The 26076-nt window shown below is 52.4% G+C and overlaps 1 long non-coding RNA gene and 1 other non-coding gene across 2 annotated transcripts; one reads left to right on the top strand and one right to left on the bottom strand.

Moving 5' to 3' along the window:
- Positions 1-220: 220 nt before the first annotated feature.
- LOC122691317 lies at positions 221-23684 on the top strand. The gene is made up of 6 exons (XR_006340389.1): positions 221-287; positions 786-871; positions 2578-2647; positions 22495-22646; positions 22877-23032; positions 23567-23684. It is a non-coding gene; the product is annotated as an uncharacterized LOC122691317 (long non-coding RNA).
- On the bottom strand, positions 17097-17169 carry TRNAE-UUC. Its single transcript has one exon. It is a non-coding gene; the product is annotated as a tRNA-Glu (tRNA).
- Positions 23685-26076: the final 2392 nt, after the last annotated feature.

Here is a 26076-nt window from a genome sequence, read left to right as displayed (position 1 = left end):
ACCGCCCGTCCTGGAGCGGAGGACGCAGTGAACACTGCGGGCACCGAGCGTCGGGGCGCGGGCTCCAGGGCACTCTCCGCAGCTGTGCTCGGGGCTCGGAGCACATGACTGAGGAGGGGAGGGCGCGGGCTGCGCACGAGGCGAGAGCAGGGGCGGGGCGGGGCAGTGAGGGCGGCGTGGTGGGGGGGGGGCGGAGTGGCGGGGGGGCGGGGCCAGGGTGCGGAAGTAAAGGCGGGGCGCCGGGTACCTCCCCAGGCGATCCCTGGTGCGCTTACCCCAGGGCGAGGGTTAGTAGACCAGAGCCGGACGCGGGGTGCAGGCCGGGCGGGGCACGAGTAGGGGCGAGGTGCGGGGTCCGGGTACCGGCCTGGCAGCCGCAGCCCCAAGCCGTGCACCTCCGCACGCACAGTCACTCTTCCTCAGCCTGTGCGCCCTCTCGCTGTCTCTGCGCTTCGACCTTCCCTGCCGCCCAGAGAGGGCAGGGAAACCAGGCGGGGATGCGGATTCTGGGCGGACTGGCTGGGAGTGAGCCGGAAGGGACCTGCAGACCAGGCAGGTGCCCCGCCTCCAGGCTCCGGGCACGGGCGCATCCTCCACCATTTCGCGGAGGGGGGAGGTGCGGTGGGTGCGCGGCCTCTCTGGCGGCCGAAGGTGGGAGGAGGGGAAGAGCCCCCGCGAGGGACCCTGAGCCGGCGCCTTCTGTGCACTCCAGGGGTGCGCCTGGTGAGTGGCTTCTGTAGTCCCTCTGGGGGTGTCCTAGCGTTAGTTTGTGAACCCCTCTTTAGGACTGGTCCAGCCAATGAAAACAGGGATCTGACCGGGCACACCTTTCAAAGAGACCTGGAGCCAGCGTTAACGGAATGCTTGGAGGGTAATACCCTTTCCCCCCCACCACACATTAGAGTTCTTAGGATGTGGGGCTGACAGGGTAGCAGAGCAAGTAACAAGAAGGAACTGGAGCCCAAAAGAATTTAATTTTTGCACCAAGAAATGATGCCTATAAACACATCTGATACTAAAGAGGGAAGACTCTGGGTCCCTAACATGGGAGGTCCTGGGGTGAGGGGGGAGGTGAGTACTAGGCTCCTGTGGGAAAAGTCCACTGTTCTCCTCCCACCTCCCAGCTGCCTTTTGAGGTCTGGCCCCCACCAGGGCACAGAGGAATGGGATGCACATGGGAGCTTGGGGTGGGAGGATCCCAGGTCCCTAGGCCTGAGGTGCCCCTATTTCAGGGTCTTTTCTTCCTGCTGTGCACAGAGCTGCGCCCTCCTGCCTGGCTGAGCTCAGAGCTGAGTAAGAGCTGTGCACATCACTGCAGATATGAAGTCAAAGTGAAGTCACTCGCCATGAGGAGGAGGAGCTGCTGAGACAGGCTGGCTGGGGGCTCTGCCCCCTGAGATGTCCAAGCCAGCCTGTTGGCAGAAGGCCAGGGCACAGTGCTATCAGCTCAGGAGAGCCACCCTGCGGCCACCAGACCTTATGTTGCCTGCCTCACCCTCCCAGGGCTTCAGGCTCTTGGACATCTGGGGCTGGAGTTGGCTGTGGGGGATTCCCCTGGGTGTGGGCGAGCTACCTCTGGTGCTAATAGTAACCACCAAGGCTGAGCTGCTCAGGCCTGTGCACAGCGAAGGGACCTGAGTTAGGAAGGGAGATCCCAAGAGAGACTTCTTTGTTACACACAGACTTCTGTGACAGGAGGATGCAGAATGAAGGGGGGTGGCCTGGTGCATTCTTTCCAACTGGCCCCACCCTTGTGGAACTGCCCCAGCCAAGCCTTGGCTGACACTGGTCAGGCCGGATGTCCAGTCGTGCTCTGGGTGACCACCTCAAGGGCCCATTGGACACTGTGCTCCTGCCTGATCCCCTCAGGCCCTTCCACTCCTTCCCCACCACCACCCTTGGGGGTCTTGAGAGGACATCTAAGACTATGGTGGGGGTATTGCCTTCTTCTTAGAAAAAAGTCCAGGGAGCCTCCTATGTGTAGTTTTATCCCCGTCTGTGTATGTACACATGTATGCATGAGCATATACCTGTGTCATGTGCAGGACACGGATGTACACTCGCCCCCATGTGTATGCCCAGAGACCTGACCAGATAATCATCTAGGAGAGGGCAGAGGTGAAGCGTTGGGCTTTCTGGCCTTGGGTCCTGCATATCTATGAGACCCCCATGAGTCCCAGACAAGGCCCATCTCCACCAGGAGGCCTGACATCAACTCTTTGCCCCAGTCACCCTTCCATGGGCCACCCCAATGGAGTTGTTTTTCTCCTCTGAATTTCTGGCCCCACCTTGCTCTTTTCCCTTCCTTCCTCTGTTCTTCCTTTTCCTCCCTTGCCTGCTTCCCTCCCTCTTCTCTGGAAGAATCTCTTCTCCATTCCTCCCCACAGCACAAGAACCAGGCTAGCTGCATCACTGGGGCCTTGGGGTCTTCATCATGTACTAGAACATGGGAGTAATAATACAGTAACTACCTGGCAGTGCTGTGAGGCTGAACCCAAATGAAGCTTTGACAGAATCAGCACTGTTTCTGGTTGTCTAGAAAATGAGCTTTTTTTTTTTTTTTGGCTCTTCTTCCAGGGGTCCTCTAAAGTCCAAGGTGCTGTCTGGATGTTAGGCTGGGGGCAGTGACCTGGTGTGAAGGTTGCAGGTAGGCTCTGAGTTGTATCGAAGCCATCTCTCTCTGGTCTGTGTGACCTCAGCATGTTTGCAACATCTCTGGGCCTCAGGAAAGCAGAGCTCTCTCCCTTTAGGTGCCTGAGGACAGGTGAATCCGAGGCAATGGGCAGGAGCTGTCCTTGTTATCACTGGTTCCCGTCAGCTGTGGAAGCTGAGCTGAGGCAAGAGTGGTCGGTGGACCTAGCTCAGGTAGCACAGAACACAGGTGACCCCTAAAACGGGCTGTCTGCTGCCCCAGCTCTGGCTTCCCACCTGCACAGGTAACAAGTCACACCTGCATGGGGCTGGCAGCCAATGATACCAGCCTGCAGGAGCCAATGCCTGTCTCCAGCCCTCCCCACAGGACCTACAGCTTTCTCAGTGGAAGGAGAGAGAGCCCTAGAACCCCAGAGTCCTCTTTGCCACCGCAGCACTTATCTGAGCATGTAATTACACATTCGGGAGTGGTGGGTTGATTTCTGCTCATACCTCACCCAGGCTTTGGGGGCTTTGCTCACATCAAGTCCCCAGCCCAAGGGTACCACTGGCTGGAGACCACTGGAACCTAATGGGGCCTCAGGCCTGGCAGTGCCTGCCTCTTGCCTCAAGGACACCAAAGAGAAGGACTGACCTAGCTTACAAGCAAGCCATAGCAGTAACAGGGAGCTCGAATTGGCCAGTCCAACAGGTATGACCTGAATGCTCTTTAGAAAAAACATCTCCCAGGGCAGTTTCATAATCTGCCTTGTAATGCAGACTTAGACAAGTTTTTACGAATGCACTTTTTAAAATAGGTCTTAATGGATCCTTTGCAGTAGTTACAGCCCATTGTGTAAATGCAAACAGAAGGTTTTTTGAAAACATGTATTATTGATCAGAAAGGCAGCAGCAATTAGAAGCCAGTATGTCATGTCATTCAATACACACTTCCTATACAGTCCTGCTTGTGCTCATTCATAACTTTCTGACAAATTATCCTGTCACTGGGAAGCCTTTTCTTTTCCCTTTTGCTTCTAGAAGCAAAGGCGAACCTCTCCATCAGTTATTAGCTAGAGGTGAATGAAAAATTAAGCTTACCTTTACCATCACAAAACCTATTTATGAATTCTCCAGTTTCCAGACTGAAATGACAAAACCTTCAGGTAAGATGGATGATGCCTCTCGATTTGTTCTGTGGCCCACAGTGGAAAAACAAAACAAAACTGGTGACAGGTAGCATATGCTACCTGTCATGTTCAGGTGGGCAGAATCACAAAGCCAGGGAGGTCTGCCTTGTGGCAGGGTTGCTTAGCCAGGGTCTACAAGGAGGGGCCTTGAATGTCCCTCCCTGGTCATGTAACCTAAAATGATCAACAAGCATGAAGTTGAGCCTTGTTTTTGCTCAAAAATTCACATCCGAGTCTGTATTTCACCTGATCTGCACATTTACCATTTACTCTTCTTGAAAAGTTCATCTATTTAATAAATACTTGCTGGGCACTATTTTCCCAGCACCCTTTTCAAACTACAGTGAGCTAAGCCAAGACCCTTCCTTTGGGGTGCTTCTCAAGGACAATCACCAACACATAAGGTACAGACACACAGAGCATTCACAAGTGACCCCAGATGGGGAGGGGCATGGGGCAGGGTGTCTGTCAGGGCGGATGTCCCGGGGAGTTGACTTTGGGCAAAGAAGACAGAGCTCTGGGGATGGTGCTGCCCACAGGGAGTGGGGGAAGTGACAGGGTGGGCCTTGGGGTTTCCTCTGTTGCCCCAGCAGGGATAAGGGGTCTTTGTCTCCCCATGAAGCACCTCCTTGGCAGCCTCACCTCACCCCTCTAGAAGGTGCAGTTCTGGTCTCTGAGAGGGTTACAGCCTGCAGGATTGGCAGAGTGAATGCTCTGACCCAGGCAATCTTTAGGAGTGGAAAATGTCTGCTGTGTTCTTGGTGTGCTGACAAATAGGAAGTCCATTGACTTAATGTCCTGTAATGGCTTCTGAGGCCTCCTTGCCCAGGATGGGGTGGGTGCAGCTCCAGGCACGGTGTGCTGCTTCTACATCCATCTCAGGCCTGCGGGTGCTGAGGCAGTGTGTGTGGGGGGGTGCCGCCATCCCTGGAAAGGAGGGGGAGGGGGGCTGGCCACCTGCCTGTGGGAGGGCATAACCTGTGTGGCTCCCCCAGCCACCTGTGCTTACAGACAAGCCCGCGAGCAGCAGGGCACTGACTGACCCCCGTTCTCCCCACCCCAATCCAGGAAGTGCTCCTAAAGACCTTGTTCAGTGATGGCAGCAGCCCCAGGTGGCCAGGGGAGGTGGGGAGTGCTGTCTCGGGTAGATCTAGGGTGCCACCATTGCTTCCTCTCTAACACCTCCCTAAAGGTGGCTATCTGAACCTAGGTGCATGGTTGGGAGGTAGCTCCCAGCTCTGCTGTAGACACCTCACCCAGCCCAGGTGGGCACCCCTCAGCACCCCTGTTTGCTGAGAAGCTGGCCAGCCTGGCCTTCATCCCCAGTGCTGTCCACAGAATGTTCTGTGATGGTGGTAACTTCCTCCTCTGTTCCATCCAATGTGAGGGCCACTAGCCAAGTGTGGCTGTGGAGCACTTGAGATATGGATGGTGCGACTCAGGAACTGAATTTACAATAATGTAAAATTAAGTAGTCATACATGGCTATGTACTTATTGGGCATTGATGCTCTAAGAAACACCTTCCCGGCTTTACCCTGGGGCTCCTGGGGGGCTGGGCAGGCTCCTAGCCCAAACCTCCCCCGCTGTGGGGAGAGCAGAGAAACCAGAGCCTGCTGAGTCCCAGTGGGCTGTCTGATCCAGCAGCTTCCACTCTGTTTCCTGGTGGATTGAAAGTGCCAGAGCCCCCACCCCCACCCTCAACAGCAGCAGTCTTGCTGGGGTTCCCCCTGGGCACACTCTCTCTCGTCCTGGGGAATCTTCTGTTCCCCTGCAGACCCAGCACCAAGCCTGACCACGTCTACTGAAACCCCTGCCTCCTGTAGGCAGAGTGGGCGTTGGAGGGCCCTGTTCTCAGGGGCCTCTTTGGAAAGGGGCTGATGAGCTCATGCATGTTAATATGTTGTGATGAAGGGCTGTCAGGGGACTCTGTGCAGCAGCCTGAGACCCAAGGGCTTGCTTGCTGGGGCTGGGAGCTCAGCATCTAGCCCCTCTCCAGGGCCTACCTCCCTCTGCTCCCGAGCCACCCTGCCTCCAATGGTCTCAGACTCCCTACGTGTTCTGTGGCCACTGACCTCCACTGGCTGTTCCTTCTGTCTTCCTGCCTGCCTCTGGCCCCCTCTGTTGTTCAACTCTTAATTGTCACTCAGAAGTCTGGGCTCCAAGATACCACTCTCCCTAGCCAATACTCAGATGCTCCATCTAAACAATTTGAAGGGAACCCAGTATGCTTCCTGGGTTTCCCTGGTGGCTCAGTGGTAAAGAATCTGCCTGCGTTGCAGCAGTCGCAGGAGACGTGGGTTTGATCCCTGGGTTGGGAAGATCTTTGGAGGAGGATATGGCAACCCACCCCAGCAACCTTGCCTGGAGAATCTCACAGACAGAGCAGACTGGCAGGCTACAGTCCATGGGGTCGCAAAGAGTTGTACCCGACTGAAGCAACTGAGCACACACACACACACACACGCAGTGTGCTTCCTGTTTTGTTTTTGTTTTTGTTGTTGTTTTGGCCATGCCCTGCAGCATGTGCGAGCTTAGTTCCCCAACTAGGGATCAAACCCATATCCCCTACATCGGGAGCATGGAGTCTTAACCACTGCACAGCCAGGGAAGTCCTGCTTCCTGGTTTAACTGTGCTGGATTTATCTCCCGGCCCTCTCCATGGGGACATGATGAGGACTCAGGGTGCTAGTTGGATGACCTGCTGTGAGGAATGGCCCTGGAAGCTAAGAAGACAGCCTGGGCAGAGGCACAAGGTGCATTCAGGAGGCAGGAGGTAGGGCAGGGCCATCTGCTGTGACAGCATCAGTCCTTACCGGTGCACACTCACACCCCTCTGCCCCCAACTCCCTCTGGGCTGCCTCCTTGGTGTGAACAGAAGCCTGTTGAGTCTGTAAACATCAGTGGAAAGGGTGACAGGAGCAGGGCTGGAGCCGGAAGACAATTCACAGGGAGGGAACAGGAGGCCCCAAATAAATCATTCAGGGCCTGACATTTGGAGCATTTGAGTTTGAGACCAAACACAGATGCCCTTTAGATAAATACATTCTTGAGACGTGTTCCACAGGAGAAGTTTATGACTTGAATAGGTTTTTAGTGTCAGATGAGCATCAGGAAGTGTTTTGTTGAGAGACCTTCTCTTAAAAGCTCAGAATCCTTCTCCTCCCTCTGGCCCTTTAAACAGAAGGATACAGGGATCCTCAACAAGGGGAGCTTCTCTTTCTCCAGGTTCCCTGGGGATTGGCCCTGGGCTGGGATTGCTCAACTGAGGAAGGTTCTGGAAGGTTCTGAAGACCTCAGTGCTCCAGGCCAGCAGGGTTGGGGGTGAGGGTCTCTCAGGAAGCTGATTTAGAAGCATAGAAGCACCCTCCTCACTCAGAGCAGCTCTCCCACTCCCCACCCCCAATTCCTCTCTCCACAGAGGTCCACAGGAATGAGAAGGGCTCTGTGTGGAGATCGTGGGTCCCCCTCAAGCCTACAGAGGTTGGCAATTTTCTGTGGGTTGGAAACTTTACAAAGTTCCCCCACGCTGAAGCCCAGGAATACGAAGGAGCTGGGCTCACTGCAGGCCCTACGCCAGAGAAAGGAGACATGAGGAGAAGGTCAGATGCAATCATGTCTGGAAGCTTCTCCCTTCTGGCTTAGAGACAGGCCCCTACCTGCCCATCCCGGGCTCTGTCCCAGGACCTCCAGGGAGCCCTGCGGCTGCTCTCTGCCCAGCTCCAGCCCGGACACCAAGTAGCCACTGGTGGGGCTGCTTCTACTACCCTGTGTGTGCTGCTCAGCCCTTGCCCTGCCCCCCAAGACAGGGGCTGCATTGTGAGGGGTGGATGCAGTTGCAACCTCTGCGAATTGTAACCTGTCCTTGAATGAGGCTACCATGGAAGAACTCACCACAGATTGTCTGTGCTGTGACTCAGCCACACAGGGAGGCCCCCTGGCTGAGCCAGGCAGAACTTGGGCTTGTCTTTCCACCACACGTGGGTGTGGGTGGGCTGGGGGCACACAGGAAGGCCTAGGACCTGGCTCACGGAAACCACATGGATGGAACTGAAAGGAAGCCCATGTGAACTTTGTGGGCACAGCAGTCCACCTCCTAGTACAGCTGTGAGATGAGCACTCAGGTGGTGGGGGATGGGAGAGAAGGGACCACTGTGTCTGTGCTGTTCTCCACACAGGACATCTCCCGGGGGCAGGAGAAAGGTTCTAATCAATCAATACACCAAGACTCCACACTGATTTCAGGGAGGGCCCCTCGTTTCCCTTAGGTGACTTCTGAGGACACCCGGAACCACATTTTCAACCACTCCTATAACTGAGAAACTGCTGTAACTGAGAAACTGAACCTCGGCTTTTCCACGTCTGTGGATAATTCTGCCCTCCCACTCCGCCCCTCCATCTCCCACCCCCTAGCAATGGCCCTCAGAGGCCTGTCTCAGACCCTCTCTTTGCCCCAGATCCCTGGGGTCTCGTGGAAAGCTGATTCAGAAGCTTAGAAGCATCCTCCTCACTCACAGCAACTCTCCTTCCCCTCCCCAACCCCCACCCCCTCCTACCCACAGGAACCTGATGGCTGGTCTACAAGATGTATTTATCTAAATGGCCAGATCACTCCCTGTCCTAGTCATTTCATTCATGGCTGTGTCAGGCAATGAATGAACAGGGAGACTGATGCAGAGAGGCCGGGACTGAGCAGGCACCTGGGTGCCTGCTCTCCTCCCTACCCCCGCCCCGGGGCCCCGAGCTTACCTCCTTCGCTCCTGGGACTTGCCCAGACCCTCATCAGGAGTCCACCTCAGGGATGGAAGAGAAGAGTTTGGATGAAGCACCTATGATCTTCTAAAGCTTCGCTCCTGCCTCATAATTGTTTCCTTACAGGATCCAGACGCTTGGATACAGCTGATTCTCTAACACCATTCACAACCTTTTTTTGTTTTCTTCACGGTTGTCTTGGAAGCAGCTGCCCACAAATGCAAGCAGCCTTCGTCTTTGGGGGCTCCTGCGACCTTGCCTATGGTGGGGGGCAGGAGGGAGTGACCTCTGTTTTATTTCCCAGGTGGATACCCAGGCTGCAGAGGGGCTTTGCCTGGTTACCCATTTGTATCTGTAATTTATCAGCAATCTCAAAATCCTAAAGGTTGAATTATGCATGTCTGACCCCTGGAAGAAAAGCTGAGTGAGGTTTCCCTGGGAGGCAAAGCTCTGAGGCCTGAATCATCTCTCCTAGAAGAGGAGGCCGGCCTTGAGTGAGCACAGTGGGAATGGCTCATGGCTGTGGAGAACCTACATGGGGGCAGCCCTGGACTGGAGCTTCTAACTCATTCAGGGTCACAACACCCGCCTGGGTGGGAGCAGTGCCCCATTTTCCAGGCAGATTGCTGAGGTGCAAACCCAGCTGTTCCTTCTCTGGGCTTCTTGCCCTCACTTCACTGTTGGTTTCCAAATTCTAGTGCAAGGCTGGTCAAACACACTGTGAGCCTGCCCCCCAGGTTCTAACTCTGGGTGTGGGGGTAGGGTGACACATTGTCCTCGGGACTAGATCCCTGGGGCTGCTGATGCCGCTGGTACCCGGCCCACTGGGTGGGGATCAGCTGCCCAGAGCATGGTGCAATGGGAGAGACACAGGTGAGGATCTCAAAATGGAAGGTGCCTGCTTCACTCTGCTGCTCGCACGCCCTGTTCCCAGTGAGCCTCCCCTCCTCTGTGTCTCCTCCCTTTCTGCAGCCTCCATCTGCCCCTGGCTGATGCCCATGGCCCTGGCTTTGCTGGGAGCCCACCCAGAACTCACCTTCTCTGCTCCTCTTCAGGGACCCACCTGTGTTTGCAGACAGCTGTCTCCTCCTAACACCCGTTTTTTTCAGCTGGGTCCCTCATGGGAGACTCAGACCCGACTGAGTCCACTGGGTGATCCAGCACACTCACTGTGCAGGTAAAGGGTGGTCATCTCTTTGTTTTGGCTGGATTCTACTGCCATCCAACTCTTGCATGGGGTGGAGCTTCAGAGAGTCTCCAGCAAACATGATTCTCTCATCTGCAAAGCAAGTGGGCTGTCACCATCACCCAGAACATGCCTGCTCCATTCCTCTGCAGGGACACACCTGTATTTGCAGACAGCTTTCTTCCCCTAACACCCATGTCTTCAACTGGGTCCTCAGAGCAAGACGGTTATTGCCATCATCCTGATGACCACGTGTTTGGCTCTCGGGGACCTGGTCTCTGCCAAGCCATGGTCCCTTGACAGAGGCTAATTCAGGTCCTGTGCATGGCCAAGGGGGACTGGGGAAAAAGAGGAAAGAGAGGATGCCAGGGGACTCTGCCCCTTAGTCAGAGGCTCACAGGCCCCTCCAGACAGCGCATATACATGGCAGTGGTGGTGCTGGCAGCAGTGACTCTGGCTGGCCTGTGCATTGTTATTTCCAAAGACCGAGTCTTTGAAGCAAAGGAATTTTCATTCCTTTTACATTAATGAAAAAACTTGCAACCAGAGGAAGCACCCCACTAAATGACTGATGCTCCACAAGATACGCACTGTTCAGAAATGTCTCCTAGTCAATGAAGAAGTCAGTGGAATAAATAGTCAGTGGAATAAAAAGTAATCTGGCTACTCTAGGAATTAATATAAAAATATCAGATGCAGGATTTATAAGGGATGCCACCTCCAGCTAACCCTCCCTGGGTTAAATACCCCAAGGATGATGATTTACATCCTGTGCTGCAGGGCTCTGCCAGCATAATCGATAGGGGTGAGAAATGGGGCCACCCGGCCATGCTTGCCTGCAGGGCTGGGGAGGGGAACTGAGGGGGCACAGGGCAGCCCTGCAGGCTGCTAGGAGCAACAACCCACTTGAGCTGTCTGTCCTTTCTTCCCCTTCCTCTGCCTCACTGGTGAGCTCCAGACCCGTGGCCCATGTGTTTCTGGAAGCCTGGGCCATGGTCCCACTGGTCCTCACCCCTATGCCCAGCTCCTCCAGGCCTACAGGAGGCGGCCTAGGGAGAGGAGGGCAGGGCAGGCTGAGCCAGGTGCTGCCAAGACCAGAGCAGTGGGACCCGCACCCCAACCCTGGAAGCCTGGGCAAACCTCCTGACAGTAAGCAATCACACAGCCATCTTTGCTCTGCAAGAATTACTGTCCCCAAGTCTTGGTTTAGGGTGAAACTTGCCTAAGCAACTATTTATTCCCACTGTCCCAGACTTAGGATCTGCTGTTGGATTTAAGCCCTTGTTGGGCATTCCTGGGGTGCTTCCCTGAGGGAGCTCCAGGCTGGGGCTCGTGCCCGGAAACAGATGGGCCTCACTGCAGCTACAGGGCTGGCTTCCCTGCTGTGCTAGGTGAGATGTGCATCATCCCCACTCCTCCATGGTGAGGGCTATGCCTGCTCAGTTTTGCCCCAGTGTGCACCAGCCACACTTGGCGGGGGCTGGGCAGTGGGTTGGACCAGCCGGTGTCAGGGCCAGCCAGGCTGCCCCTGGGGGGTGGAGCGGGGGGCAGAGGAATATCCTGTCATCTGGCCCTTGATGTTGAGGCCCCGGAAGAGGCGAAAGCAAGGAAGACAAAGTGTTTACTTACTCCTCAGCCCCTCCCTGCCAAGCCTCCCATGGTCCCTCAGCCACACTCTCTACTCTGGAGTTGCAGCAGCTGTTGGGGGAAGGGGCACCAGCCTCTCATCATGCACTGCCCAGCCCTCTGCTCTAGCATTAAGCCTAGTCATTGCCCTTCAGGAGTGTCATCTTCTTCTCTGACCATCCAGCCCTCAAGGGAAATTCCTGTAGGGCTGGCAGTGAGGAAAGTCTGCGGGAAAGAGAAACTAGGGTTCCTTGTTCTTGATCCCACAAGAACCTGGCCCTTCCCCGGGAGGCCTACTGGTGTCTCCTTAGCACATCCACCCTGAGCAGCCTGGCTGAGTGCCCCGGTGTCCGCCACACTTCTGTTCACACCCACACTGAGTGGGCCCAGCACAGGCCTCCATGCCTCATGTGAACTAAAGCCAGGGACAAGTGACCCTGAGCAATCTCAGGGACAGAAAGGCCCAAAGGGACCACTCGGTCTAAGCCTTATCACAGAAAGACTGAGGTTCCACTGAGACTGGCCAAGGCCACAGGGTAAAGCTGGCCTCCTGGCCTGAGGGCAGTGCCCTCTGCCCTCTGCCTGCCAAATCACCCTGATGCTGGTCTAGGCTACTGTGCAGTCATCCTCAGTCCTACTAAAGGGAGAAACATAAACTCAAATACGATTTTCATTGTATCAGGAGTTGAATGGTGTCCCCCCAGATCCATATATTAGAGTCCTGACTCTGTTAGCTTAGAATGTGATCTGATTCAGAAACAGGGTCTTTACAGATGTAATCAGGTTAAAATGAGGTCACTGGGGTGGGCCCCAATCCAATATCACTGGTGTCCTTATAAAAAGAAGGAATTTGGACAGAGTCAGGCCCAGAGGGAAGGTGAGGTGAAGAGACATAAGCTGAGGAGAGAGCCCGTCGAAAGATCCTCCCATCACAGCCCTCAAAGGAACCAGCCATGATTTCAGACTTCCGACTCCAGAACCGTGAGATAATAACAAGCCATGCAGTCACCGGAAACTGATGCAGACTGGAAAGAAGGTCCTGGTAATGAACATAGAGCACTATTAATTTTACTTTTTTTGGGGGGGTGCTTTTGGTGTTTCAGATTTTGCTGTTGTTTAGTCACTAGTCGTGTCTGACCCTTTGTGACCCCATGGACAGTAGCTTGCAGGCTGTTCTGTCCATGGGATTTTCCAGGCAATCATACCGGAGTGGGTTGCCATTTCCTTCTCCAGTTCCAATTATTTGTATGCTTTTAGTTTTCATTATGAATTCACAAACTGGGGTGTATTTATCAACGGTCAGAGACTCAGGAGAGGATGCTGATGGGGAAGTCTGCTCAGTGCATTCCAGGAGCTGAGGCCCTCCTGGGATGTGGGTTCCCAGGTTGCTGGGATAGAGGGCAGAGAATTGCTGGATATGTGTGTGGGCCACTGAAGTGTGAAATGGATGAGGACACTATAGCCCACATTTCCCGCTGTCTTAGTGATGTTTTCTGTCCACACTGATGGCAGTGACCTTGATCAGGAACCCCATGGTGACCCATACAGGGCACCTCCATCCAGCCAAAGAGATGGAAGCAATGGGCTACTGAGTGCTTGCTTGTCCCTTCACATAAAAACAGGTCAGTGTTGTTCTAGTGAAAAGGACTTTGTGGGCATTACTGCTGTAGGCGTAATCACACAATATGAATTCTAAACAAAATCACAGACCCCCATTTGGTGAAACTTATTCCAGGGAATTTCAGTGTATTGTTTGACACCCTGTTGACTCACACTGCTTAGTGCATTTTTGCTCTCACAGCAGCTCTGTCACTACTGGGTTTCAGTGGAGGCTTAAAAAAAGCAATTTCTCTGCAGGCCACAGCTCTAAGATCACAGGAGGGATTCACAGACCTCACAACCTTTGGGAAAATGACCAAATATCAAAACTAATACCAAACATTTTGCTACCAAGAAGACATTTCCCATTAAACAGAAACCCCCAGGGACTTCCCTGGTTGTCCAGTGGTTACAAATTCACCTTCCAATGTAAGGAGTGTGGGTTTGCTCCCTGGTCGGGGAGTTAAGATTCCCACATGCCTTGAAGCAAAATAAGTAAATAAAACAGAAGCAATGTTGTAAATATGAACTTTCCTGGTGGCTCCAGACAGTAAAGGACTTGCCTGCAGTGCAGGAGACCTGGGTTTGATCCCTGGGTTGGGAAGATCCCCTGTAGAAGGAAACGGCAACCCACCCCAGTATTCTTGCCTGGAGAATTCCATGGACAGAGGAGCCTGGCAGGCTACACCATGGGGTCGCAAAGAGTCAGACACAACTGAGTGATTAACACTTCCACTTTCAATGCTGTAACAAATTCAGTAAAGACTTTTTAAATGGTCCACATCAAAAAATCTTAAAAAAATATAAATAGAAACCACTTCCAGGAATGAGACACTTCCTCTCCCACATATGGCAGACCCTCTGGAGTAGCTCTCACTGACCCAAATGTACTAGAGCTCCCCCAGGACAAGGAACTCTGTGTCCACCCATATTCTCAGTCGGTCATCCACAGAGCAGGTGCTGCATCCCTGGGTCAGAGAAATTCAGGGAAGTCCAAGAGATCATCAAGGGCAGCATTCTCACTGTCTATTACTCAATAACAAGCCATCCCCAAACTGTCTTAAAACAACACCGTTATTTCTTTTGCTCACGAGTCTATAACATGGGCAGTCCTCAGCAGGCATATCTTGTCTCTGCTGCACTCCGCTTAGCTTAGGGTGGCTCACAGCAGGACTGGAATCACATGACTTGTGTCATGTAGAATCACATGGACTTCCTCACATGACTGTGTGTGGTGCTGGTTGCTAGCCCAGACCCTCTGCCTTCACTGGAACTGTCCACCAGGGCACAGACATACAGCCCTGTAGGAGCTGGGCTTCCTTAGAATACGGCGGTCAAAGTCGTATCACCTTCTGTATCCTTGTCTCCAAAGTCCCCCTGCATCCCTCCGTCACATTCTATTTATCATAGCAGTCACAAAGTCCAGCCCAATTTCTAGGAGAGGGGAAACAGAATCCATCTCTGGATGGGGGTGGTGGTGGCAGGATTCTGGAAGAGCCGGCAGGACAGAAATATTGCTGTGGTCATTTGCAGCCTGCGACATCCTGGTCCAGAGGTCACACTGGGGAGTCTGGGTCAAGGGGGCAGGTTCCCAATGTGGTCCACCATCAGGAGTTAGGGACAGAGTCCAAAAATGCCTCCCTACTGCTCCTGAAGTGAGTCTGAGCTAACACTGAACAGGCCACACCTGTGTCCCCTTTGGCTCCGTAGGCCCATCGGCACAAAGACCAGCAATAATCCTCTCTCAAGACTCCTCAGCTTCAGCTGTCTGTAATGCCAGGACTCTCTGATCTATGGAATGAGTCATCAGTGGCATCTCCTTCAGCAAATGACCCATTCAAAGGGAAGATTTGTTATGCCTGGGGCATTTTATGAATGTTGTTGCTTTGTCTGGCAAGCTGTGATTCCATTAGGAAAAACAGCCGGCATGAGATGATGCTGCCAGGGCAGATGCTTGGATCGAGGGCACATGGGGGGGACTGGTGGCCTGTACCATGGCTGCTTCCTCCCACCTACCTGAGGGGGACCCTGGGTGCTCAGCTCCTCCCAGCCAAATCATAGAGTGGAGGTTGCAGGCTCAAGCTTGCACTCTACATTTGTGACACCTGTGTGAGACAAAACAACCCTGAGCTGGGCTCCCCTGGACCCCAACACAAGGGAGGAGCTGGCCAGGCTGCAAAGACAGCTGTCTGCACCCAGCACCCAGGCCCATGCCCTGGTCTTCCACTGCCTGGTATGGGTGAGTGTGCACCACCACCTGAGGCCTGTGCACCTGTTCACAGGTGACACTCACCTGGCAGCGACAGGCAGCAAAGGGCTCAGCTTCAGGAGTGCTGGATGCCAGGGGCACACCCTCTCCTCCTTCCCTTGCTTTCCCCATGAGGCCTAGCACAGTGCTGGGCACACACAGGGTCCTGTGGCCTCCTGCTCATTCTCAGAACAGGTCAAGGAAGACATGGACCTCAGGGTCTCTGAGACGGGGCAGAGTGGGCTGTGGCTGTGATGCTAGGCAGGGCTGCTATGAGGACCCCAGAGGGCTGGGGTGGGTGTGTTCCTACCCCTGGTTGGAGTTCCCTCCAAATTCTGGATCAAACTATTGGATCTGAGACTCAGAAGGGACTGCAGCCATCTCCAAGGTCAATGGAAGAAAAGGGAGCACTTGAGTCCTCAGAAAGTGAGGGTCCTGGGCTCCTTGGAGCCTCTTCCACTCCTGGTCTGACCCCCGCATTTCTCTCCTTGTCACTAATCCCCATGGCCCCTCCCAGAGATTCTGTCCAATTACTGAGCCCTTCCTCAGCTGCAAACCCCCTGTCATCAGTGCAGAAAGGGTTCAAAGTGGTGCCTGCCCCAGGGTGGGGGTGAAACAGAGCAGGGTATGGGCGAGGGCTCTGGGAACTGAGTGTGATAAGGACAATCCACGGACATCTCTCTTCCTCTTCCCAACACTGCCCCCCAAATGTTCCTATTCACCCGGCAAAGCTCGACCTTGGGTGGCCCAGTTTTCTGCCTCCCCCGAGTCCTCGCCTGGCTGGAGGAGGTGAGGGAAGCTGTCTGTGTTCAGGACCCTCTCTCCACAACAGTGGTCTCAGCCACCCTGGTTGCTCGCTCCCTGTCTTCTGTGCCTCCGCAGCCCTCACAGCCACCTCCCTGGGCCTCCAGATCTCTTAGAAGGACCTACTCAGCCTTTTCCAGTCCGTCTGCACCACCCACTCAGTCACAGCTCCTGAGCCTTGTGCATCGTCTTGCTGCAGCTTGAACCCACTTCTCAGGCTTCCTGGATCACTCCCTGTCAGAACATGCTGGAATGCTCCTCATCTTCAAACCCAAACTCCAAGACCTTGTGCCTATCCCTTATTCCTTGGCTCTTTTTCTGGGGGGAGGAGGGGCCTCATTGCTCGCAGGATCTTTGTTCTCCAACCAGAGATCGAACCTGTATCTCCTGCAGTAGAAGCATGGAGTTTGAACCACTGGACTGCCAGGGAATTCCCTCGGCTCTCTTGACAGGTGTTATCTTTGTAACCACCTCCTTTTCTGGCCCCTGTGGTCCCTGCAGCCCCCTGCAACCCCTGTGGGCCCCGCCCTGCCCTGACTCTGGCTTTGTCTAAGCCTGAAAGCTGAAGGACCTCCACCCAATGGGCCAGAAGTGACCCTCTGCTGTCCACGTACACTCAGCTCCTGGCAGCACTGGACTGCTCCTCCACCTGCCTGCACACCCGCACCCCCTCCTCCGCCCCCATCCCCAGGCCTCTCCTCACTTGGCTTCCTGGATACACCTCCTCCTCTTCTTCATCTGTGTGCCTTCCTTGTCTCCATTACTAAACATGGATGTGTTCACAAAAGATCCCCAACCTGGGCCGTCAGTTTAGCCCACACTGACTCCTCAGTGACCGCATCCAGACCCAGCTTGAAACCCAGTCCACCCCACCCCCAACACTCTCCTCCATCCCCCATCTATTCCCAGCCTCTCCTCCCCACTAAAGTCCACTCACTAAGCTGCCTGCCCTCCATGGACTCTCTGCATGGCCCCCAGAGGGCATCTCAGGTTTAATGCATCAAAAGTAAACTTTTTTTTTTTTTTTTTGTGGCTGTGTCATGTGGTTTGCAGGATCTTAGTTCCCCAAACTGGGATTGAACCAGTGACCTCAGCATTGAAAGTATGGTGTCTTAACCACTAGACTACCAGGGAATTCCCAAAAACAAACTCTTAATTTCCACTTTTCCCATCCCCAAATCTTGCTTGTCCTTCACTTATTCCCATCTTAGTAAAAGGGTTCATATTCACTCAGTTTCTCAGGACAAAGACCAAAGAGTTACAAGTGATTCCCTTCTCTCTTTCATACCTTGAATCTGACCCAACGGCATGTTCTGCTGGGTCTCCAGAACATACTCAGAATCTCATCCGTCTGCGTTGGTCCAAGCTGCTGTCCTCTCCAGGCTGTCACAGTGGCCTCCTTCTCAGGCTCCCACCATTGTTTCATCCCCTTCCCACAGTCCCAGAGGGGTGCTGGGGAAAAACTCAGCCCGTTGCATGGAGCAGGCAGCTGAGGTCCCAACCCCACCAGGGTGGAATCTCAGCAGCTGCACCAGATCACCTGCCCCTGAGCCTGCATCCTGAAGGGTAAGTAGTCCACAGCCAGCTCAGATGGGTGGCTGTCACCCATCTGATGCTCACCCACCAACCTCTGCTCACCCCACCTCCCTGACCTCAGCCTCCCCCTGCCTCCTCCTCCCCTCCCTCTTCTCCTCCTTCTCACTCCACTTGGGCTTCTCCAGCCTGTTGTAGGTGTGTGCTCAATTGCTCAGTCGTGTCCAACTCTTTGCGACCCCATGGACTGCAGCCCACCAGGCTCCTTTGTTCATGGGGATTCTTCAGGCCAGAATTCTTGAGTTGGTTGCCATTTCCTCCTCCAGGGGCTCGTCGCCTCTTAGGGATAGAGCCCTTGTATCCCTTGTTTCCTGCATTGGCAGACGGAGTCTTTACCACTGAGCCACTTGGGAAGTGCCCCGCCCACCCCACGACTGCTCTTCTTTAAATATAGCAAGCCTGTTGGTACTGGGGACTCTGCACTGGCTGTCCCTTCTATCTGGGAGATGCTTGCCCTTGACCTCTCCTTCACTTTGCCCAGATGTTGGCTCAGATGTTCCTCAGTGGCCATGCTCTAAGAAGCAGTCTCCCATGCTCTCCCTGCTCCACTGGGCTTTCTTTAGAATCCTGTTATGTTTGCATGGTTATATTTGTTGGTGTGCTTTGCACGTGCATGTATGGGTTTACATGAATGTAAGCTTCCAAGAACAGGGAGTTTGCTCTTTTGTGTCCCTAGTGCCTAGAATAATACTTGGAACATAGTAGATGCTCAAATAGCTGTTGATTAACTCAGTAAATGAGATGATGTTGCATCCACATCAGGACATGTGGGTTCCTGGGCCTTCCCAATAGCTGTGTGCTATTCCACAGGTGGACATGCTCAGGTTTAATTATCTGGCCCCTCACTTGAGGACATTTATCATTCTTATTCTTTTGCTACAATAAACAAAGTTTCATTGCACATCTTTGTACACCCATCTTTGCATTTATGTGTGAATATAGTGAAAAATCAACAATTACAGGCTCTGCACTTGCTGGATCAAGGAGTGTGTGCATTTAAAGCTTTGGTAGATAATCCTAAATTGTCACCCAAAAATATTTTTTACCAAATTATGATTTTTGAATTTTTAAAATATTTGAAAATCCATATGTCAAAGAATGAATTAGCCTCACTCCTTTAAAGAGCTCTTGAAACTGAGATCAGGCTCTGCGACTGAGTGTCATTTCACAAGGGTGAGACTGAGTCTCAGGGAGGGCATAGGGACTGTCATTCCTTGGCCATGGCCATGGTAGTCAACACACTCCAGCCCTGGGGTCCCACACCCTAGCCTCTTTCACCCTTACAGAAATCAGCCTTCAGTGCCTGTCACTGGCTGACTTTGGGAAAATTTAAGGACAGTCACTGAGAGTGGAGGGCTGTTATTATTCTGTATTGTCAGGAACTTCCTGAAGCACCAACCCAATAAGGATCTATTCAATGCTGGCTATGTGCTGCAACAGTGTGGACACAGCCTTCAACAACCCAGAAAAGCTTGGCCTTCAAAGAGCTTGCAGGGCATTCAAGGAGACAGATAATGAACAGGAGAGTACGTCAGATGGGAAGGAAGGATATGAGAAAGCCAAACCAGCAGAAACCGTATGACTGCCAGTTTCAGACAGGGCTTCAGGTCTTCACACCTCTGAGTTCTCACACTCTTGTGCAGCTCCCTCCCTCCAAGTTTGAACTGGACCTGGGACTTTCTTTTAATGACTAGGAAAGGCAGAGTGATGGGCTGGCACTACCAAGACTAGGTTACAAATGCCTGTGAGGGGACTTCCCTGGCAGTCCAGTGGCCAAGACTCTGCACTCCCAATGCAAGGGGCTCAGGTTCAATCCCTGATTTTGGAACTAGATCCCACATGCTGCAACTAAAGATTTGGCACAGCCAAATTACTTAATTAAAAAACAAAACAAACGTCTGTGAGTCTGTCTCACTGGCACGCCCTCCCTTTCCCCTTGCTCACATTGATGTTTTGAGCAGCACAGGAGGGCCCATGTGCCAGGGACTGAGGGCAGCCTGGGAAGAGACAATTACTGCCCACAGCCTCATAAGACAGCCTTATGCAGACCCAGCCCTGAAAGGACCCCAACCTAGCTTGCCTGAAGTTATGAGAGACCCAGAGGAATAACAAGACCACACCCATATTCCTGACCCATAGAAACTGTAAGATAAACATGCAAATACTGTCTTTAAGCTTCTACGTTTTGGGCTAACTTGTTACTCAGCAATAGCTAACTCACACAAAGGGGAATAGAGAGTGCCAGGGAGGTGATGCAGTTTAAAATAGGATAGGAGGGAAGGAATTATTTGAGAAGACTTGAAGAAGGGGGAGACTGAGCCTTGGGATTCCAGGGGCAGAGTTGGATTTTGGATGGCAGTTACAAGGGTGGCTGGAATAGAGTGAGAGGGGCAAGAGGCAGGGGCAGGAAAAAGATGGATGGAAGGATGTCACGCTAGCATTTTTTTTTTGACCCTGAACTTGGGCAAAGGGGGATTTTAAGACTTTGAGCAAATGCACATTTCAACAGGGTCCAGGTGGGTGATAGGTTTAAGGGAAGGTGGAGGGTAGCAGGGAGATGGCCAGAGGTGTCAGGTCCCCAGTTTACATGAAAGGTGAACATAATAATAGACGTAGGGTGTGAGGGAAGAGTTCCTACATCTAAGAGGTGGGGTGTAGGGGGCAGGTTTGGGGAAACCTGGCGGTTGGGGTTCACAGGCCCAAGATGCCTGTCCGACCTTGAGGCGGAGGGCTGAGCAGGCAGTTGGGTCAGGCAGTGTGTACAGTATTTAAGGCCACAGGACAGGAGTGAGCGTGGGGGTAGGTGAGGAGAGGACCAAGGGGTGGGAGTGAGGCAGGGAGTTTGTAGTCCAGCCAAGGACAGCATGGGACCAAAGTGCTGGGTTACCGAGAGTTGAGGCTGAGCACTGACTTAGCAACTGGGACGGTCAGTGTAGAGTGAGTCCAACAGAGGCCTGTCTGAAGGACGAGGAAGTAAGCATATTTGGATCTGGTGGGAACAGACACAGTGTGTCTGCAGAGGGACACACTCAGGACACAACATCAAGGGAGGGAGTGGGAACCAGGCCCAAGACAGGGAGAGGGCAACAGCCCTGGGAGCTGGTGGGGAGTCAGGGCATCTGGTCCTCGGGAAATTCCAAGGACCCGGGTGCCCCTGCAGTTCATGCCTGCCCCCGGCCCCCCACCTCACTAGCAGACTAGTTACCCTGGGGGTATCAGCAGGGCTGGAGATAAACTGGGCAACTGCCTTCGGAATTTCCTGACCTGGATGAGGTTCAGCCTTTAATCTCATGTTGTATCTATAGCCTTGTCTCATGTGGTTTGTGAGAAGCTGGGGAAAAAAAAGAAAAGGGCTGATAAGCTTCACAGAGGGGAGGAGAGGCCAACCCAAGACGTTTTGAGTGAGCTCCAAGGTGCCAGTGAGGGGAAGGACAGAGACTCAGGGGGCATGGGTCTGAGCTGAGGGTGCAGCCAGGGGATGCCGAGTGTGCCAGGCTGCAAGACCAGCCCCGGTCAGACACCCGCTGTGGGGCTGGACTTCCCAAGCCTGTTTCTCCATCAGACAAATGGCGTGCCTGGGAACACCACCTCACAGGCTGTAGAGCAGGAGCAGGAGGTGGGCAGGGAGGGACCTTGTGTCCTTCTGGGAGAGGGACTCAGGTGGCACCAGTGGTGGGGGGTGGGGAGAGTGCCCTGGAAAGTCGAAGTGTTGCTCTGTGTGATGGGTGGGAGGGTGGTGCAAAATCGTATCTGTGAAAGTATAAACCTACCACTGAACTGAGGAAAAATGCCGTCTGAAACAGCATCTGCTTCCCTTCCTCTTTGTCTGGGCCCAAGAGGATTTGCTGCCTCTCAGGGGCCAAGAAAGCAGGTAGGAAGAGCAGGATGCGAGGGCTGGATGTCTTGACAAATTGAATTTTCCTTCTTTTCTGGCCTCCTGGGGGAGATATTGTGTCCTGCATTGATGCAAATGTGTTCAAAGTGCACTTTCCACAGACTCAGAAATAACGAGCTGCCTTTCCGCTGAGGCCTGGGACCATGGCAAGGACCCTTTTGCTGAAGGTGGCCCGTGGCTGGTCACAGAATCTGTGGCTGGCACAGCGGCAGAGTCCAGGTGCCATGATGGGTGAGCCAGGGGAGCCTGCAGAAGGCATGCAGAGAGCAGCAACCCCAGGAAGCATCTAATATACTCCTTTTGCTGTGGGGAACCAGGGCCCAGAGAAGGCACTGAGCTGCCTGGGGCAGGCAGGGAGTCCTGGGCACCTGGCCTGCTTCTCCCTGCCCCACCCTCCAGGCCGTCTCAGACCAGGTTTGCTTCTGGGAAGGAGCAAGGAGCTGTCAGCCAGCAGTTGGTCTTCAGCCAGGAGTTTGGGCTTTGGCCAGGAGTTGGTATTTGTTAAAAGAGATGGAAAAGGTGAAACTGTTATCAAGAGGCGGTATCTGAGGGCTGAGTTCACTGCAGGGTCTCAGGAACTAGATAGCATCAGCCTGGCCTGCTCAGAGGACATGAAGGAAAACTAGGGCAGTCACACATGGGAGTCGCCTACTCTCCAGCTGGCCTGCCCAGTGCTCCTGAGAGCCCGGAAGATGGAAAACAGGTTAACAAGTCCGGGAGGAAATGAGCAGAGATGCCTTTGCTGCCAAGGGCTTGGTTCAGCAACCCGATTGCTTCTGGCTTCCTCACCGGCCTGAGGCTGGTAGTGATGGCCATTTCTGGCAGAAGGATGTCTGGGTTTGAAAGTTGGAAAGGAGTTCTTTGGAAGCCTCGGATCCTGGTCTGCATGGTTCTCAGCTTTGCTGTCTCAAGAAAATGTGGGCTCCCAGGTGGTCCCCATGGCTCAATATTTGCCTCTTGTTTCACAACAGGTGGGCCTCTATTTAGATGGAACCCAAGAGCGGAAGAGGGTTCTGCTGCTGAGAAAACGTTTGGTGAACTTCACTACCCACTCCTGATTCACTGAACATGGTCACGGATATTCCTTTCATGGGATAAAGAAAATAGTGGCAGACTCGGCAAGGTCATTCTTACCTTCCTTTCCCTTATGATCTGCACTAATTGCGGCTGGAAAGCTAATTAAATTCCCAGCCTGTCTTGAACTAAGTGTGGTCAAATAATACAGTTCTAGTAAATGAGATATAATTGGCAGTCAGCTGGGGGGTTCTGGGCAGACTTGTTTTCTTGATTAAAGAGCCATAGGTGGCTGGTATTTCTAATTTTCTCTCCATTTCCCTTTTTCCTGCCTTGCAGGTGGATATGACACCAGGAGTTGTGGCAGTCATGTTGTAACACTGAGGCAGAACACATGAAAAAGAGGCAAAGTCCTTATGGAGACAGGGCTTGACATGGCTGAGCTGTTGAACCTAGGCCAGCAGCTGTCAACTCACAGGCCTCTTGTAATCTGAGGTAAAACCAAGCTTTATTTGTCTAAGCTGTTGTGTTTGGAATTTCTGCAGCTGAAAGCACTGCTGGCTAATGCACACCACTATGACAAAGTATCAGCCAGCATCACAGGTGACAGTGAAACCCTACCTGCATTCCCACTACATTTTGAGATAGGGGTGTGTTCGCTGTAACCACCAAGAATGATAACAATACAAATAACATTTCTGAGTATTCATTACATGCCAACAACTATCCTAAGCAGTTAGCATATTGGCTCATCTGATCTTCCAACAATCCCGTGGGGAACGTTTTACAGGTGTCAAAACTAAGGCACAGAGAGGTTGAGGGAACTTGCTCAAGTTAGTAAGCAGTGAGCCAAGATGTGAATTCAGAAAGTCTGGCTCCAGGATCCATCCTCACAGTCACATGTGATACTCACCCTCTCTCTCTCTACAATTAAGAGTCAGGGGAGACCAGCATAGCCCTGATCGAGGCTTCTTGTCCTGAGCTTCATGGCTGCCTCATTCCTTCCTTTCATGCACTTCTCCGGGGAAGCCAGCTACCTGCTAAAGGAGGGTGGAGAGCCAGGATCAGAGCTGGAGGAACTGCGATCTGAAATGTTTGACAGCCTCGGGCTGGGGCAGCCTTTGGGGCTACTTCACAGACAGCCAAGACCCCTCCTCTGCTCCAGGGCATGTATGAGTGAACACTGTCAATATTTTTTCTCTTCCTTCTCCCATTTCCCAAGTTGATTAACCCCACTTCTGATGAACATCTTTTTCATTTATTTTTAAAGCTACTTTAGTATTCAGTAATGGTGAAGGCAATGGCACCCCAGTCCAGTACTCTTGCCTGGAAAATCCTATGGACAGAGGAGCCTGGTGGGCTGCAGTCCATGGGGTCGCTAAGAGTTGGACAGGACTGAGTGACTTCACTTTCACTTTTCACTTTCAAGCATTGGAGAAGGAAATGGCAACCCATTCCAGTGTTCTTGCCTGGAGAATACCAGGGACAGAGAAGCCTGGTGGGATGATGTCTATGGGGTCACACAGAGTCGGACATGACTGAAGCGACTTAGCAGCAGCAGCAGCAGCAGCAGCAGCAGTATTCAGTAATACTGGTGAGTCTTATAGGATGGGGAGCTGGCTGTCTCTTCTTCACCTATTATCACTTAGAGCATTTTTCTCTTTATTCATTTACTTATTTTAATGTGCTTTGTTGCTGTGTGGGCTTTCTCTAGTCTCAGTAAACCAAGGCTACTCTTTGTTGAGGTGTGAAGGCTTCTCAGTTCGGTGGCTTCTCTTGTTGCTGAGCACAGGCTCTAGGCACACTGGTTCAACAGTTGTGGTGCATGGACTTAGTTGCTCCTAGGCATACAGAATCTTCCTGGGCTAGGGATTGAACTCCTGCATTGGCAGGTATCTACCTGCCTTATCCACTGTACCACCAGGGAAGGGAAGTCCTTACAGCTTTTTTTTCAATTGTGAAGGAAATACATGGCTGCTATAAACCCTTAACATAGTTCAGAAGTGTGTGAAATGCAAAGTATGATTTTCTGCTCCTATGTTTTCAACCTCCAGGGTCTTTCCCCATAACTCAGAAGGATAATGTTGCCTATGAGATTGGAGTGTGTCCTTTTAGTTTTCTCTACAGAAACACAGTCACCTTTGTAAGATGCACATCTCTTATCTTAAATTTTAAAAAAATCAGACTATACATGGCATTTTGTAAATTTCTGCTTCTCCAAAAATAATTCATGGACTTAAATTTGGTTCATTTTAGGAAGGAAGTACTACAATTTCCTTAGTTAACTTTGTGTCCATGGACACTGATTGTTTCCAATGTGTTGCTTTCGTGTACTTGTGTGCTAGTTTGGGTTAAAGGGGTTCCTATAAATGGCACACTTGTGTGCATGTGCACACCTATCACCATCAAACAGGTATGACAGGCATGGCCAAGTGCCCTTTCTCACCCCTGTCCCAGGCCCTCTTCCACTGACTGAGGACAAGAGTGCTCCTCATCCATGCCTTGCTAATCGTAGATACTTTCAATACTTAAAAATGTTGCAAACACCCCATCACAACATGCAGTTCCCTGATCTTGGTTTCTAAATACAGCCCCCACTAAAAGGAACCAGGAACCAAGGCTCCTTGGAGAAATGATTGATTCCAGGGTTGGGGCAGGGAACTTAAAAATGGGCTTAGATGGACTTCCCTGGTGGTCCAGTGGCTAAGACTCTGTGCTCTCAATGCAGGGGGCCAGGGTTTGAGCCCTGATCAGGGAACTAGATCCCATATGCCACAACTAAGACCCAGCATGGCCAGATAAATACATAATTTTTTAAATGGGCTTAGAATAGCTTGCTGTGACAGAAGGTAAGAAAGTAATCAAACTATGATGGGGTGTGTCAAAGGGACACAGGAGCCAACTTGAAGGCTCCCATTGACCCAACTGGGATATTTTGAGCATCAAAATAAGTAATTACAAAAATGAATTATAACCACTAGAATTAAAAAACTCCATGCATCCTATGAGATTGCATGCTTGCTCAGTCATGTTCCACTCTTTGCAACCCTATGTAGCTTGCTAGGCTCCTCTGTCCATGGGATTCTCCAGGCAAAAATACTGAAGTGGATTGCCATTTCCTTTTTCAGGGGAGCTTTCCAATCCAGAGATTGAACCTGCATCTCCTGCAATGACATGCAGATTCTTTACCATCTGAGCCACCTGAGAAGCCTAGTAAAGAAAAAAGGAAAGGCTAGCCTTCACAGTAGAATGTCAGCTAAGAAGTATAGATAGAACTTAGAAAAATTATCATTTGGCAACAATTGTAATGATAACTGATACAGACGAGGATCAGCAGCAGATGAACTTGTTGATTACAAAAGGAAAAGTAGTAACTTGGGGCCTTCCCAAGGCAGAGTGGGGGTCTGGGAGATAAAGTTATAGTAGTCCTTACAGGGGAGGGGAGGATAGACAGAGTTCCAACTTTACATCCTCCTAGTGGATGATTCTGAAAGCTTCTCGGGGGGCCCAGCAGCCCCCGGTCCCCATGATGACCACCC

Source organism: Cervus elaphus, unplaced genomic scaffold (genome assembly GCF_910594005.1).
Source record: "Cervus elaphus unplaced genomic scaffold, mCerEla1.1, whole genome shotgun sequence".
In the NCBI taxonomy this organism is placed as follows: domain Eukaryota; kingdom Metazoa; phylum Chordata; class Mammalia; order Artiodactyla; family Cervidae; genus Cervus; species Cervus elaphus.
This window is presented reverse-complemented; position numbering and strand designations above follow the sequence as displayed.